Source organism: Papio anubis, chromosome 19, assembly GCF_008728515.1.
Source record: "Papio anubis isolate 15944 chromosome 19, Panubis1.0, whole genome shotgun sequence".
NCBI lineage: Eukaryota > Metazoa > Chordata > Mammalia > Primates > Cercopithecidae > Papio > Papio anubis.
Window position 1 is genome coordinate 41,789,316 of NC_044994.1, and position 16,636 is coordinate 41,805,951.

Here is a 16,636-nt window from a genome sequence, read left to right on the forward strand (position 1 = left end):
CTTTCAGCAAGCCCCCAGCTAGCTGCCAGATGGGAGCTGGTTAGTTGGTGAGTAAAGGATTGAAATTTTCAGCCCTACCTCCTCCACCTGTGAGGAGGTGCTGTGGCTTGACTCACCCAAACCACATCTCATTTCGAATTGTAATCCCCATAATTTTGTCCCCAGCCAAATCTCATCTCAAAGTGTAATCCCCATAATTTCCATGTTGCAGATGGGACTTGGCAGGAGGTGATTGGATCATGGGGGCAGTGTCCCTCGTGCTGTTCTCGTGATAGTGAGTTCTCACGAGGTCTGATGGTTTTGTAAGTGTCTGACATTTCCTCCTACCCACACTTATTCTCTTCCCTCTCGCTGCCTTGTGAAGAAGGTTCCTGCTTCCCCTTCTGCCATGATTGTAAGTTACCTGAGACCTCACCAGCCATGAGGAACGGTGAGTCAATTAAACCTCTTTTCTTTATTCGGGCAGTTTTTTATAGCAGTGTGAAAATGGACTAATACAGGAGGGGAGAGGAGAATGGAAGTTGCGTTAATCACAAATGGCCAATTATTTGATCAGTTATGCCTATTAAAGAAGTCTCCATAGAAATCCGGAAGGACGGGGTCTGGAGAGTGTCGTGGTTGCTAAACACATGGATGTGTCTGGAGGGCGGCAAGCCCACAGAGGGCAGAGAAGCTCCACACCCTTCCCACATTCCTTGCCCCATCTGGCTGTTCGTCTGTATCCTTTGTAATATCCCTTTTAATAAACTGGTAAACGTAAGCATTTCCTCGAGTTCTGTGAGCCATCCTAGTAAATTAATGCAAGGAAGGGGTAGTGGGACCCCTGATTTGTAGCCGATTGGTTAGAAGGATAGGTGACAACCTACTACTCGTGATTGGCATCTGAACTGCCAATCCCACTGGGGGACAGTCTTGTGGGACTGAGTCCTAACAGGTGGGATCTGATGGTATCTCCATGCAGACAGTGTCAGAATTAAGTTAAATTATAGCACAGTTACTTGGTGTTTGCCAGGGCATTGGTTGCTGATGGAGAGATATCCCCATACATTTTGGGGTGAAGTGTTGAGTGTTGACCACGTGAGAGGAGAAATAGTGTTTGTTTTTCTGATACACTTGTTTTGAAATTTTGTATCTTGATAGGTTTATTCTGAATCTTGTGAAAGGACAAATGTACAGGAATAGCCAAGTCCACTTAAAGAAAGGACAGGGAGCTACAAAGATATGTTAGAAACTATCAGGAAAAAAATATATTAGAAATACGTCATTTTCTTAGCACAGCAATAAACAATTGGATCAGTGTGTTGATCTGAAATGAAGAGGCTGAGGCATCTTTAGTTGAGCCAAAGTGAGGACAGCTGCCTGGGACACACTTCCACGTTGCCCTGAGGAGTGCTCCCGCAGCCTTTGCTGCAAGCAGGTTTTTAAAGGAAAGGGAACAGGTGTGGGTTGGACGAAATTGTTTGGCAGGAATTCTCATTGATTGACAGAGATAACATGATTTGTGATTGGCTTTACACCATTGAACTATAGGGTAGGAGTTAAGGTGTCCAGCGTGTGGCATTTTATAGCTACTCAATGTCAGTCCACAGCCCCTTAATGAGTGGCTTCAAGAGGTAATTTAGCTCAAGGGGGATGGACATGGCTGCTGATTCATTCCAGTGCCTCTCTGGGTCTGATGATTTAAAGGGACTTACAATCCTCAGGTTAAGTTTATTTTTCTTCTTCCTTTTGTTTCTTCCACAAATGGAACAAAACAGGAATTCCAAAACCAAATTCACGTATGCAAAGGAATTTAGTATTTTATAAGAAATGTCACTTCCAGTCAGTAGGAAAGGAAATACAATTCAGTGCTGGGGCAGTTGGTTATCTATCAGGAAAAAAATTAAGTTGCAATCTTACCTCATACCAGTTACAAAGATAAATGGGGGTTAGATTAAATAATGCTATAAATACATTAGAAGAAAATATAAAATATATTGATGACCTTGGGGAAAAGAAGGCATTCTACACAAACACACACACATAGACACACATAGCAGAAAGGAAGTTTGAAGTCTTTTTTTTTTTTTTTTTGCTCTGTTGCCCAGGCTGGAGTACAGTGGCGCAATCTTGGTTCACCGCAACTTCCACCTCCCGGGTTCAAGTGATTCTCCTGCCTCAGCCTCCCCAGTAGCTGGGATTACAGGTGCCTGCCACCACACCTGGCTAACTTTTGTATTTTTAGTAGAGAGGGGATTTCATATTGGCCAGGCTGGTCTCGAACTCCTGACCTCAGGTGATCCACCTGCCTCAGCCTCCCAAAGTTCTGGGATTACAGGTGTGAGCCACTGTGCCAGGCCTGAAGTCTCGTAATTTGATTGCCACATAATCAAACACTCCTGAGTGAAAATGCCGCAAGTGCTCAACCTCATTACCCATTGAAACCAAGAGATGCTATGCTTTACCTGTCAGATGGACAAATTCTCCTTTTAATTAAACTTTTCATTTTGAGATAATTATAGATTCACATGCAGTTGGAAGAAATAATACAGAGAGACCCCTGTACCCTTTACCTGAGTTTCCCCAAAGGTAACATTGTACAAAACTGTAGTACAATCTCACCACCAGAATATCCACACTGACACAGCGGAGATTCAAAGCACTTCCACCACCACAAAGGTCACACGGCCCTTTACCAGCCACACCTACTTCCCTCGCACCCCAGCACTCCTTAATCCCTCTCAATGGCTAATCTGTTACTCATTTCTTTAACTTTATCATTTCCAGAAGGTTATTTAAATGGAATCATGTAACATATAATTTATCGGTACTAGCTTTTTTTCACTCAGCCTAATTCCGTGGCGATTCATCCAGGTTGCTTATCAACAGCTTTTTCCTTTTTGTCGCTGTTCCGTGGTATGGATGCACCTCAGCGTGTTCAATCACATACCCAGGGACGAATATCTTCCAGTTTGGGTCTATTTTAAGTCACACTATGATAAACATTCATTTAGTTTTTTGTGTGAACTTGAGTCTTCATTTCTCTGGGATAAATGCCCCAAAGTGCGATTACTAGGTAGTATTATCGTTGCATATTTAGTGTTTCTAACTGCCAAACCATTTTCCAGAGTGGCTGTAACATTTGACACACCACCGGCAACGTATGAGCGATCCACGTATCCACATCATCATTTGGTGTCGCCACTGGTTTTATTTTAGCCATTCTGATGGGCGAGTGGTGACACATCACTGCAGTTTTCATTCACATTTCCCCAGTAGCTAGTGATGTTGGACATCTTGTGCTTGTTCGCCATCTGTACACCTCTCCAGTGAAGTGTCTCTTCGTGAGTTTTGCCCATTTCCTTGTTCAACTGATTGGTCTTTTTCTACTGTTGCGAGTTCTTTATATATTCTAGAAACTAGTACTTCATCAGATATGCAGTTTGCAAATGTTTTCTCCCAGTCTAAAGTTCTAAATGTTGATGAGGCCCAATTTATCAATATTTTCTTTATGGATTATGCTTTTTGTATTGAGTCTAAGAACACTTTGCCAGCTCTATACCCTGAAGATTTCCTCCTATTTTTTTCTAGAAGTTGTATAGTTTTATGCTTTATGTTCAAGTTTGTGACCCATTTTGAGTCAATTTTTGTATAAGATGTGAGACTAAGGTTGAAGTTCATTTTTTTGGATGGGTGTCCAATTGTTCCATTGAACATCCATTGGTTGAAAGGTTATCTTTCCTCCATTGATGGACTTTTGCACCTTTGTAAAAAGTTGGTTGGAGGCCGGGCACGGTGGCTCATTCCTGTAATCCCAGCACTTTGGGAGACTAAAGTGGGCGGATCACCTGAGGTTAGTAATTTGAGACCAGCCTGGCCAACATGGTGAAATCCCCTCTCTACTAAAAATACAAAAGTTAGCCAGGTATGGTGGCAGGTGCCTGTAATCCCAGCTACTTGGGAGGCTGAGGCAGGAGAATCTCTTGAACCTGAGAGGTGGAGGTTACAGTAAGCCGAGACAGCACCACTGCGCCCCAGCCTCGGCAACAAGAGTGAAACTCTGTCTCAAAAAAAAAAAAAAAGGCTATAAAAACAATACTGTGTATTTTCTATCAATATCTGAGTACAAATATAAATGAAACAAGTCTGAAAGGAAATGTACCATACTGGAAGCAATGGTTATATGTGGGAAGGGCATTGAGCTCAGGGCAGTTAAAGAAAGTTTTAGCTTCAGAATATTTATTTAGACAGAGTCTTGCTCTGCTGCCCAGACTGGGGTACAGTGGCATCATCATAGCTCACTGTGACTTCAAACTCCTGGGCCTAAGCAATCCTCCTGCCTTAGTCTCCTGAGTAGCTGGGACTACAAGTGCATGCTACCACCACACCTGGCTAATTTTAAATACATATATATTTCGTAGAGACAGGGTTTTGCTGTTACCCAGGCTGATCTTGAATCTGGCCTCAAGTGATCCTCCTGCTTCAACCTTCCAAAGTGCTGGGATTACAGGTGTGAACCACTGTGCCTGACCCTTATTTTATTGTTTTTACCAGGAACACGTTCACATATTTTTATGAATTTAAGAATCATTTAGAAAATAACTTGTAGGCAGTATTCAGGGCATAACTTGGGTGGTTTACTTCGGGTGAACATCAGTGCAGGAGGCAGATACTTTGTCTATCTTTGTTTTCTGCTAAGAGGCATTTGGCAAATGGAGAGAGCTCGACCGACTTTACTAAGAGTCAGAAGTCCTAGGCTGCAGCCCCAGCTCTCCCATGTCTTATCTCTCTGAACCCTGAACTCCTCAGCTGCCCAGGGAGATCATGTCCCTGTCTTGCCTCCTCAGGGAGTTTCTGTGCAAATGAAATGGGGCTGTGAGTTTGGAAGCCCTCTCTGAGCTGCTCGCCCTGGGCACAGATCAGGAAGCATTTGGGCTTCCCCTTGGGATGGCAAGGGAGCCAGGCAGGGGAGTGCCCCTGCCAGTGACCCCGGAAGGGCTCAGCAGCCCCACTGTGCTCCAGGGCTTCAGACAGAGCCATCGACCTCCTCCCCACTAGTGCCACCCCGAATCTCCCTGTGGGGACAGCCAGGACAGGGTGGGTGGTGCCAGCACCCCATCCTCACGCCCAGAAAACTGACTCATGGTCCTCATCACTTTAAAGGAGAGACCACATGATGGTGAAATGCAGGGCGATTCTGTGGCTGGTGCATAGTTGGGAGTAGATCCCTCTTCTAGCACTTTCCACCTATGTCACCTTGGACAAGGTGCTTAATCTTCCTGAGCGGCAGTTTCCTGGTGTAAGATGGGATGGAGAGTAGTAAGGGTTGTTGTGAGGGTTTAGCAATGATATGTACCCAAAGCCTGGGCTGTAGCAGGTTCTCAGGAAGTGGTAGCTCTGTGTGTGTGTGTGTGTATGTGTGTGACAGCAATAAGTGACAGTGGAGAGAACAGGTTGATTACAGGTTTTGTTCTGGACAATAAGAAAGAAATGAATATTATCTGACTCTGCCCAGCCCTGCTAAACAGTTCTCCACTGGTGATGGCAATTTGGAGTGTCAACTTTGAGCAGTCCTGCATCGAGCAGCACTTTCTCCAGGGCTAACCTTTCCGTAGATGGATCCCTAGGGCACGATTCCCAGAGGTCCTGCAGGGCCCCCTGTCCACTCTGCCTCCGAAGAATTCTCCTACCCATTAGCGGATGCCCCAATCCTCTTTGGAAAGCTACATTCTTGAGTTCAAGGCTTTGACTCCCAGCAATGCTCTCCCGCAGTGAGAGAGTGCTTTACGCTTCTGAAGGTGCTTTTCCATCCCCTGTCAAGTTCCTCGCCTGATAATTGTGATGTAGACAGGTACCATTCAAGGGTCCCTGGAAGAACTGGGGAAAGTGGTAACCAGAATCTTGGGTGCCTCACTGGATGCTTGATCTCCAGATACCTGGGAACCAAAGCCCCAAAGCTGAGCTTGACTTAGAGCTCTGCCTTGGACTGTTGCTCATCATCACTTGCCTTAGAAGAGCCGATGCCAACTTGGTCTGAATCCCTGGCCTTTCCAGGAACCATTCAATGGAGTTGGGTGTTCAGGGAGGAACAATCTTTTCTAAGACATACACTGCTCAGAGACAGGCTCCCACCATGCCTAAGAACAGAATGGATAGCACAGCCAGAGGGGACTGCTCACTTCTCCAAGTCCAGGAAATTATAATGCCTGCACTGCTTTCTGGCTCATCAATCTGGCATTCCCAGTGAAGGTCCTGCCTGAAATAGCAGTGGTATCTGCTATTTAACTTGCCCATTTTCATGTAAGCCTCATGTTTCTGCACTCTCTCTAACTAGAAAGTAAGCATGTGCCTTCCCTGGTGTGAACTGAGCAAACACTTGTCCAGTTCCACTTACCTGCAGGCTGGAGGTCTCCAGGCTGGAGATGGCTTTGGTTGAAGCTGGTGCTTCTGCCTCTGGAAGGACTCTGGCCAAAGTTGTTGTTTTACAGCCCAGGAAGGTCTTCTGCATGTTTTCCCACAAGAAAGGGAAGAGGGTCCCCCGTCATGGGCAGGGGCCTACTTAAACTACCTTTGAGGTTAACCCTGGAAACTTTCCATGCCAACTAAGTGACCCCTGGCAAGAGACTTTATTATGTGGCAATGAGGTAGAGGTTTGGCTTATCTCTGCCCACGCTGATGCTGATGTCTGATATTCCAGCTTCAGAGTCAATGAGCCAGGGGTTGCATTTTGCCTAACTCAACAACTGACTCATGGCAAGGGCCCTGTCTTTCCTGTACCCAGCATCACTGAGTTAGGTGGTCGGTAACCGGTGGTTGATATCCGATGTAAATATCTAGGCTCAGTGAAGATTTTTGAATGATTATAAAATATTTAAGATGTACAAAAAGTATAAGAAAGAATGTAATACACCCCCATGAACCCACCACCCAGCTTATGAAGTAAAGTGTTACAAATACAATCAAAACTCTGGCATATTCTTCCTCTCATCAACAACCTTGGCCAGAGTCCTTCGAGAAGCAGAAGCACTGAACCTCCCTCACTTCCTGTCTTCCCAACACAGGTAACCACTCTAATTAATTTGTTATTTATCATTCCCATGCATCTCTTTATTTTTTTGCTACATGTGTAGGTGTTTCTAAATTTTATTTACACACACACACACAGACACACACAAAATGTGTTGATACATGTAGCTGTAGTTTATTCATTTTCACTGCTGTATAGTGTTCCATTATGTGAAAATACCATAATTTATCCATTCTCTGGTTGACAGGCATCCAGGCTGTTTTCCAGGTCTTCTGTCTTTGCTTTTGTTATAAATCATGCTGCAGTGACTATCCTTGTACATATTTCCTTTTGCAGACCTGAGGAATAGGATAAGTGCCTAAGAGTGATGGTGCTGGATTGTAGAATATGTGCACCTTGACATTTCTTTCCACTTTTTTTTTTTTTTCTTTGAGATGGAGTCTCGCTCTGTCACCCAGGCTGGAGTGCAGTGGCGGGATCTCCGCTCACTGCAAGCTCCGCCTCCCGGGTTTACACCATTCTCCTGCCTCAGCCTCCCGAGTAGCTGGGACTACAGGCGACCGCCACCTAGCCCGGCTAGTTTTTTATATTTTTTAGTAGAGATGGGGTTTCACCGTGTTAGCCAGGATGGTCTCGATCTCCTGACCTTGTGATCCGCCTGTCTCGGCCTCCCAAAGTGCTGGGATTACAGGCTTGAGTCACCGCGCCCGGCCTCTTTCCACTTTTGTTAGCAGTGTATATGTGTTAGCATTTCTCAACATAATTGGCATTGAGTTTAATTAGATTTAAAACTGTCAGTGATATGAAATATTGTACAGTAACTTCAAAAATTAGGCAGAATTGACATCTTTGTAATATTGAATCATCGTATTCACAAGCTTGGCATATCAATTTAACTTTTTCAGTATTAGGTTTCATACTTTTTTCCATTGATGTTTTATACATCTTCAGTTAGATGTATTTATTCCTTATATTTTTGTTGCTTTTGTAAGAGTATTCTTTTCTCCAGTAGTCTTTTTTACTGAGGTATAATCATGTACAATAACACACAGACTTAGGTGTACGTATACATATAGTTCTGACATATGTATCAAAACTCTTTTTGACAATTGAATATACCTGTGGAATAACCACCACCCCTCACAAAATGTAGACATGTCCATTTCCTGGGAGAAGTTCCCTTATATTCTTTTCTAGTCACTGGGTCAGTGATTGCCTGACCCAGAGGCAATCACTGTTTTGATTTCTATCACAAGATACCTTTTAAAATTGATGTTTAACTGTTTGTAGTTATTCAATATGTATTTTTCTATGAGGTCCTTAATCTTATGCTTTCACTTCTGTGAAAGCCCACATTTCCCCAGGACACATGCTCACATGTATTACTGCTATTTCCCATGAGTTTCAGGCCCTCCCCTGAGAATATCTTCAGGAGTGGGATAGGGAAGAGAAGGGCTCTGCGTATCCACAGTGGAGAACTAGCATGAGATCGCTCATTCTATTGTTTGTGACTTAAGAAAGCCTTTAAGCGGTTTTCCGCCCTGGGTGGGCCAGGTGTTCCTTGCCCTCATTCTGGTAAACCCACAACCTTCAGCGTGGACATTATGGCCATCATGAACATGTCACAGTGCTGCAGAGATTTTGTTGATTTCCAGATTTTGGGGGGCCTGTTCCCAACAGACCCCACCCACTCCTGGAAATGATGTCTTCCTTTGTGCGCCCTTCACCTCTTCGGCATCTCCTGAGATCATTTTCTCCTCCATCTTGTCTCCCTTCTGTCCTGAATTGTGGCAAAGATGAGATCAATAATTTGGGGACCAAACCAAGCCAGTGTGTGACAGCCAATGTGTGGCTCTGGATGAGCAGGACGGAGGGAAGGGAAGATAAACGTGAGAGCTGGGGCAGACTTGGAGACCCTCTTGGCCCCATTGCAGATGAGGGAGTGAGGTCCAGAGGTCACTGACCATTAACCTTCCCACTGTCCAGCATCCACTGTGGGCCGGGTGCTGTTGTCAGTGTGGAGGTAGAGTGGTGATGAAGACGCTTGCCTCCGCCCTCGAGCAAAATCAAGCGGAAGCAAACTGAGAGGAAAGACGGCATTCAGAATAAAGGCCGTAGAGACGGTGATGCCACAGAGTGGTTGGTGGGAGCCAGTGAGTCAAGGGCGAGTCTGTGAAGATGACATTTGGGCAGTGACATGAATGAGGAGACAATGTTGGGGAGGATGCCAGGCAGGGGAGGAGCCTGGCAGGGGCTGCGGGTAGGAGCTGGGGTTTGCTGAGCAGCTGAGGGCAGCAGGTGGGGCGGGGCCATCAGGGATGGGTGGGGTTGTGTTGGGTGGGCGGGGAGGTGGGTGGGGCATCTCGGGATGGGCGGGGAAGTGGGAGGGGCTGGAGTAGGCAGAGAGGATGAAGCCAGAAGGACTAGGGGGCGTTTCTCCAAATGCAATGGAAAGTCACTGTGGAATTTAAGCAGGAAGGAGGTTGACTTGAGGTGGCTGTTGTGTTAAGAACAGGCTCCAGGGTGGCAGGAGTGGAAGTCGGAAGACCACTGAGAGGCTGTTGCAGTGCCCAGGTGGCCTGGACCAAGGCGTCAGTGTCGGGGAATGAAGGAGCCGGCCTGGGATGTGTTGCGGGGGTGCTGCCAACCGGGACTTGCAGGGTGATGGGGTGGGGCAAAAAGAGTAAGAGGAATCCAGGCAGGGCCCTGCGTCCGCCTGGCGAATGTATTCCATTGAGCAAAGCCAGACACAAAATCACACCCAGCCATATTTTCGTTAGTGGTATTTGTTTTTAATCACCACACAGAGCTATCGTGAGGACCAGATAAAGAAATGGATGTGAAGCTGTGCTGCGAACCGCGCCATGTGGGGTGTTTTCTCATTGTCCGGGTAGCAGTCGGCATGAGGCCGGTGTTTCCACAGCTTCTCCTCCTCCCTCACCCCCAGTGCTATTAACATCAAGTTGGAGTTTCCCGAGGGATGATTTAGCTTCCCGATGGTCCAGAAGCTGCCCTGACTCTTTCTCCTGCTGGCTGATGGGGGTGGGTTTCCACAATGCAAAGTGCCTACAAGCTGTCAACAAGTTCAAACTGATCAACTCCAGGGGAGAAGGTGGTGGGCATTGGGGATAAGAGGCTATGACTTATCAGGAGGTGTTATTCATCCTTGTGGCGCCTCCTTCCGGTACTATTCACAGACTGACAGTGATTTAGAGACCCTCCGTTGGGCGGAACTAATTATGTTGGTACCCGTGCTCTGGGCAGGGTTTCTCAAAGTGGGTTCCCTTGGGATACTCAGTGATAAAGGGTCTGTTCGCTGGTCACCTCCCTTTGGGGAGCTGCCGCACCTGCGTACTGCCTCTTCCTCTTTCCGCTGACCAGTGAGTGTTTAGCCTTTTGAAAGCTCTGAGAAGCCCTGCAGTGAAGAAACCTATAGAACCCTGAGTATGTCTCAAACTGACTTCACCACGAACCCTCAAGCCCTTGTTTCACCCCCTAGGAGCTGCTGCAGGGACTGGGAGGTGTGTGTTGAGAGAGTGGGGGTCATGTCCAACATCCAGCTTATTCAGGATCAGCCTTGTGCTGGGAAAATCCAGGCCTTCGCGGAGCATGTGAGCGTCCCCCTTCCCCCAAACCCGTTGTAAGGAGCTTACAGTCTGGTCAGGGACACAGTACCAGGGGCTGGGGGCGGGGCCCAACTGTGTGGGGCTGCTCTGGCTGCAGGAAGTGTGTGTGTGTGTGTGTGTGTGTGTGTGTGTGTGTTTGTGTAGGGAGTGGGGGGCTGGTTAAAGGAAGGCTTAAAGGGCCCGAGAGGATAGTCTATCCAGATGGAGGCAGGGAGTGAAGGGTGAGGTGGGGTCCCTGCGCAAGGTCAGGTGGCAGGGGACGTGTTGGGGTCACGTCTGGCTGCCTGTTCAAAGCCTGCCTCCACCATGCAGGAGCTCCCTGAGGCTGAGCTATTCCCTCTCAACCTGTGGGTTTCGGGTTCCTTATCTGAACAGGGGGTGCTGATAATAGCACCTGGGGAGCTTGGATGAAGGCCTACCACAGGAAGCTCTCAGTGAATATCTACAGTTTTCATATAAGTTAAAGCCACTTCCTCCTCAGATGCCTCCCTGGGATATGAGAGTCCATCTGGGGGGGCGACCGAAGAGGCCTCACAACTCCACAGTGGCTCACCTTAGAAATTAGGGCACCAGGCCGGGCACAATGGCTCATGCCTATAACCCCAACACTCTGGGAGGCCAAGGCAGGGGGATCCCCTGAGGTCAGGAGTTCAAGACCAGCCTGGCCAAGATGGTGAAACCCCGCCTCTACTAAAAATACAAAAATTAGCCGGGCCTGGTGGTAGGTGGCCTGTAATCCCAGCTACTTGGGAGGCTGAGGCAGAGAATTGCTTGAACCCAGGAGGTAAAGGTTGCAGTGAGCTGAGATTGCACCACTGCGCTCCAGTCTGGGTGGCAGAGTGAGACTCCATCTGAAAAAAAAAAAAGGGCGCCAGGGCTGCAGGCGCAGTGGCTCATGTCTATAATCCCAGCACTTGGGGAGGCCGAGGCGGGTGGATCATGAGGTCAGGAGTTCAAGACCGGTCAGTTCGAGACCAGCCTGGCCAACATGGTGAAACCCCGTCTCTACTAAAAATACAAAAATTAGCTGGGTGTGGCTGCGGGTGCCTGTAATCCCAGTTACTCTGGAGGCTGAGGCAGGATAATCGCTTGAATCCAGGAGGTGCAGATTGTAGTGGGCCGAGATACAGCCACTGCAATCCATCCTGGGCAACAGAGAAAGACTCTGTCTTGGGGGGCAAAAAAAGTGAGGGCACCGTGTGGTCAGGAAATGCACAGGGCCAGGGCTTGCCCAGCTCATCCCAAACTGTGTCTGCTGCCCTCACCAGACCTCCGGCTGGTCTCATTCTCATTCAGGGCGTCTGTGTTGCTCTGAGGTGCTGCCTAGGGGCAGGGGCAGGTGGGGCTGATGGAGCAGCCTCCCCTCCATGGGACGGCAGAACCTCAGGTCCAGCCATTGCCCGTCTTCAGCAAAGAGCAAACCTGCCAGACAAGCTCCCCACACACTCACACACACCTACACTCACACCCCTACACATATTCCACACACTCCATACCCCCAACCCCCCCATACACCTACACTCACACCCCTACACATATTCCAGCACACACACCCCATACCCCACACCCCACACACACCTCACACACACCCTACACTCTCACACCCCTACACATATTCCACACTCCATACCCCCACCCCCCATACAATTCCCTACACTTCACACCCTGCCATTCCACACACCCCATACCCCCCACACCCCACACACTCACACACACCCCACTCACACCCCTACACATATTCCACACACTCCATACCCCCCCCCCCCATACACTACACCTACACTCACCCCTACACATATTCCACACACCCCATACACCCCCACACCCCACACACTCACACACACCTACACTCACACCCCTACACATATTCCACACACCCCATACCCCCACCCCCATCACACACACCTACACTCACACCCCCTACACATATTCCACACACCCCATACCCTCACACCCCATACCCCCACACATCCCATACCCTCACACACTCCATACCCCCACACACCTCTGTACACCTCACACACCCCAATTCCCCATACCCCATACCCCCACACCCCACACCCACACCACCACCACCCCATACCCCACACACACCCCATACCCCACACACCCCACACCCCACACACACCCCATACCCCCACACACCCCATACCCCCACACACACCCCATACCCCCAAACACACCCCATACCCCACACCCCATACCTCACATCCCAGACCCCCCCACACACCCCATCCCCCACACACCCCATCCCCACACCCCCACACACCCCTACACACCCTATACCCCCCACACCCTGTATCCCCACACCTCTATATCCCACACACACCCTATACACATGCACACTCACACCCACAGCCCCCACCCCCACACTCACACATGCACATTCACACACAGTCACACCCCCCACACACATACACACCCCCACACGCACCCCACATACTCCCCACACATACCCCAGATATCCCCCGACACACATGCACACACACACACACACGCGCACAGACACACACGCGCACACACACTCACTCCTTGCGGCTCTTCGCTGTCTTGTGACCCAGTGGCCCATGGAGAAGGATGCCAGGAGAGAAATGGGTGGGCTGCTCTTGTGGAGTCTGGCAGCCAGGGCAGCCCCCATCGGAAGGCAGGAGGATCTGGAGGGGCCCAGAGGCTGTGTTGACCAGAACATTCTCTCTGCCCAGAATTCTACAGTTAGAATCTTTGAATGGAGGCTGTGGGGCCTCTAACAGGCCCTCAGCGTGCACACGGGACACAGGGCAGGACAGAGGGGCTGGACAGGATCGCTGCCGCCTTGGGGCCTGGACTCGCGGGGCGCTGGGAGGATAACTGCTGATGAACGGTGCACAGAGGCAGCCATGCAGAGGCCCAGAAGGACGGAGCTGGATGGATGAGCCCAGTAGGGCCGGGAACCTGGAGAGCCGGAAGGGACCACTGCAGGCGTGGTGGCATCAAAGTCCTCCCTGAGCCACCCTTCAAACCGGGTTTGGGTTAGGTGACCCACACCAGAGTTCTGGCAGTGCCAGTGTATCAGGCGGAAGCTTGGCCCGGGGGTAGTAGATGGAGCCCCTCATGGGTAAAGCGAGGTGGCGATGCAGACCGTGGTGGAGGCTACATGCTCCAGGACATCAGGGAGCGCTCACCTCAGCCAACACCCAGTTTTTCCAGTTCTTTGGTGACCCCAGGGCCCTGTTCAATGTAGCACCAAAGAACCCCAAGGGTGGCAGCCAGAAGCCACAGTCAAAGGCCCAGTAGCCTCGAGTGGGCTCTGGTAGAGAGGCTAAACCCTGGCTGCCACCCAGTGCGCTGCCCCACCGGGCCTCCGGGGCTGACCTCCAGCTCAGGTTTCCCGGGTGAGCGGTGGCCAGAGACTGCACTGCTCCCTGTCTGCGCCTTCAGGGCCTGCGCTCGCCCCGCCCGAGGGACCTGACCCCAGGGCCCTGAATACGGTGAGAAAGGCAGGGGACACAAGACAGGGAGTGGCCTTCATCCCTCAGCCTCACCCCACACTGGATGGGTGAGGTCTCTGCGGGCGACCCCTGGGGCTCTGAGTCCAGGCATCTGCTGCTTTCGGGAACCGCAGAGAGGGCCAAGTGAGGACACAGATTGCCTTTACCTGCCCCACCTCCACGGGAAGCTGAAGGCTAGGGGTCCTGCCTGGGAGCCCTGTTTTTGTAAGCCATCTCCTACCTTCCTGGTTCCCTCCCTGCTGGTCCTCTTCCCCATCTTCCCCCACTCCTCCTGCTCTCTTCACCCCTTCTGTGACCCCCTTTCTTCCTCATCTCTGCTTCCTCCCTGTCTTCAACAAGGAAACGTATGCCCACTCTTTCCTTTCCTTGTTCTGTTCTCACAATTTTCCGCATCCCTCCCTAACTCTCCCTCAGCCCCCCAAGAGGATGACCTTGTAATAATGGCAAACATCCTCTTCTGTCTGGGGGGCACTGGAGTGAGGTGGAGGCTGCTGTTGAGAGGTTTGTTCAGGAAACCCCAAGCTAAGAAGGTGATATGCCCTGAGGTAGCAACTACAAAGAAAAGAGAAGTCCACATAAGCCTAGGTTTTCCTAGGCCTGACACGAATCGGGCTGATTTTTCTGGGAAGAGCAAAAGATCAGGCGAGTGTGGACACAGACTCTGTTAACTTTCTTAACATCTGGGAGTCAGGGTGTGTTGGGAGAGGGCTGTACGGAGTTAGAATGCTCTGGGAAAAGGGTCTTGGGAAGTGTGGTCTCAGTAGGTTTTTTGGAACCCCTGGGCTCTATTTCTTAGTTTGATTAGCTCTGAAAGCATCCTGGGAGGTCAGCAGGTGAGTTTTGGGCATTTATCAACAATGAAAGAGACAAAATGCCACCTGTGTGGGGCTCAGCCTCTGGCATAGCATCCAGCCTTGTGGAGTGCAAGGAGACCACCCGCCTCCCGCCGGTTATTCAGGGCACCTGCCTTCTGCCCAGCTCAGCTGTTGATGGGAGCCATGGTCTTGGACAGACCATTTCCCTCTCTGGGTCTCAGGAGCCTCAGCTGTAAAGTGGGAGTTAGACCCACCAGGCTTCAAGCGATGGGATTCCATGTGGACGGCAAAGGGAGTCTCTGACACTCCCTCCTTGCCAACATAGCCGCTTTGTCGGCATGCATGTTTATTTTTTCCTTCCTTTGAGAAGTAGCTAAACTAACGGGAATGTTCCTAAGGTGCCCTTCTCCCCGTTTGTATTGTTACTGGAAGGTGTTCACTAAGCATGCGGGGAATGAGGCCTGCCAGGATGCCCAGGACTTGAAGGAGCCCTGGACTGAGCGAAGCCAGCATCCTGGTGGGGCCTGGGTGCTGCCATGGGCAGTGGACCTTCCATCGATGGGTCTGCGTGTGTGGGAGGGAGGGTTCGGCTTCATCTCCTGCTTCTTCCCAGGGCAGGTACTCAGCCAGTTAGGGGGCAGGGGACAAATCATGGAGCAGGGCCCGGAGTGGGGAAGGGGCAGCTGCTGAGACCTGCACTGTCTACACACTGCAGATGGGGCAGCCTGGGGGCGTCCACCTGAAGACATCCCGGAAGAGAGGGCGGAGGCTCGGAATGAGCCCATCACCTGCAGCATGTGTGCAGGAGGAGCCCGTAGCCGCAGTCCTGGGCCCAGCATTCCCACCAGGAGGTACACATTTCACAGCCTTGGGCTTCAGGAGGGGCTCTCATCCTTTGAGGCCCTTCAGAGCCCACCTCCTCTACGCAAACCTCTTCACAAACAAAAAGGCAAAAGACACAAGAAACAACCAAACAAAATCTTCCTCAGGTGACCTGACCTCTCCCTTCTCTGACTCAGAGTTTAGAGTGTCCGGTTCTCGACAGTCTTGCACTTTTAATTATGTCAGGGCTTTTTCCATGGGTTTCCAGATAGGATATGATTCCTTCAGGGAAGGGACCTTCATGCCCCAGACCTGTGCAGGAGGCACAGGAGCACCTTTGGGGGTTGTGTCTATGGACTCGATGGTGACCTGTCCGTACCACAGGCTACACTGCATGTCCCCTGAGCCAGGGCCCTACCAGCTGGTTTCTGCGTCCTTCCCTCTCTGCTCAGTGGCCCTCAGTCCGTATCTACGGAAGCAATGCCCTTCCTTTCTTCCACCTGCTCAGCTTTTTCTCACCCCTGCTGGTCTCTTGTCGGAAATGAAATACACAGAGGAATTCCCTTTCTTGCATTGACTCCAGTGTAGACAGGGAGCAGATGGGACTGCTGTCTGCTGTCTACACTACACTACACTGCTGTCTGCTGTTCGTGATAAGGACACAGTCCTGGAGGACCTGAGGGGCTTCTGAGGGTCAGGCTTATTCAGGGACACTCAAGCAGCTCACATTTTCTGTTCATTTTATTGCTTTCTGATGCTTTATAAAATGAGAGCCACCCCAGGTCATCCATGCTCTGACGCTCTTTCTTTTAATGTCTTTGAACTCAGGATATAAAATTGCTTATTTGAAGTCAAGCTCTTCCGGAGAGGGTTACAGTG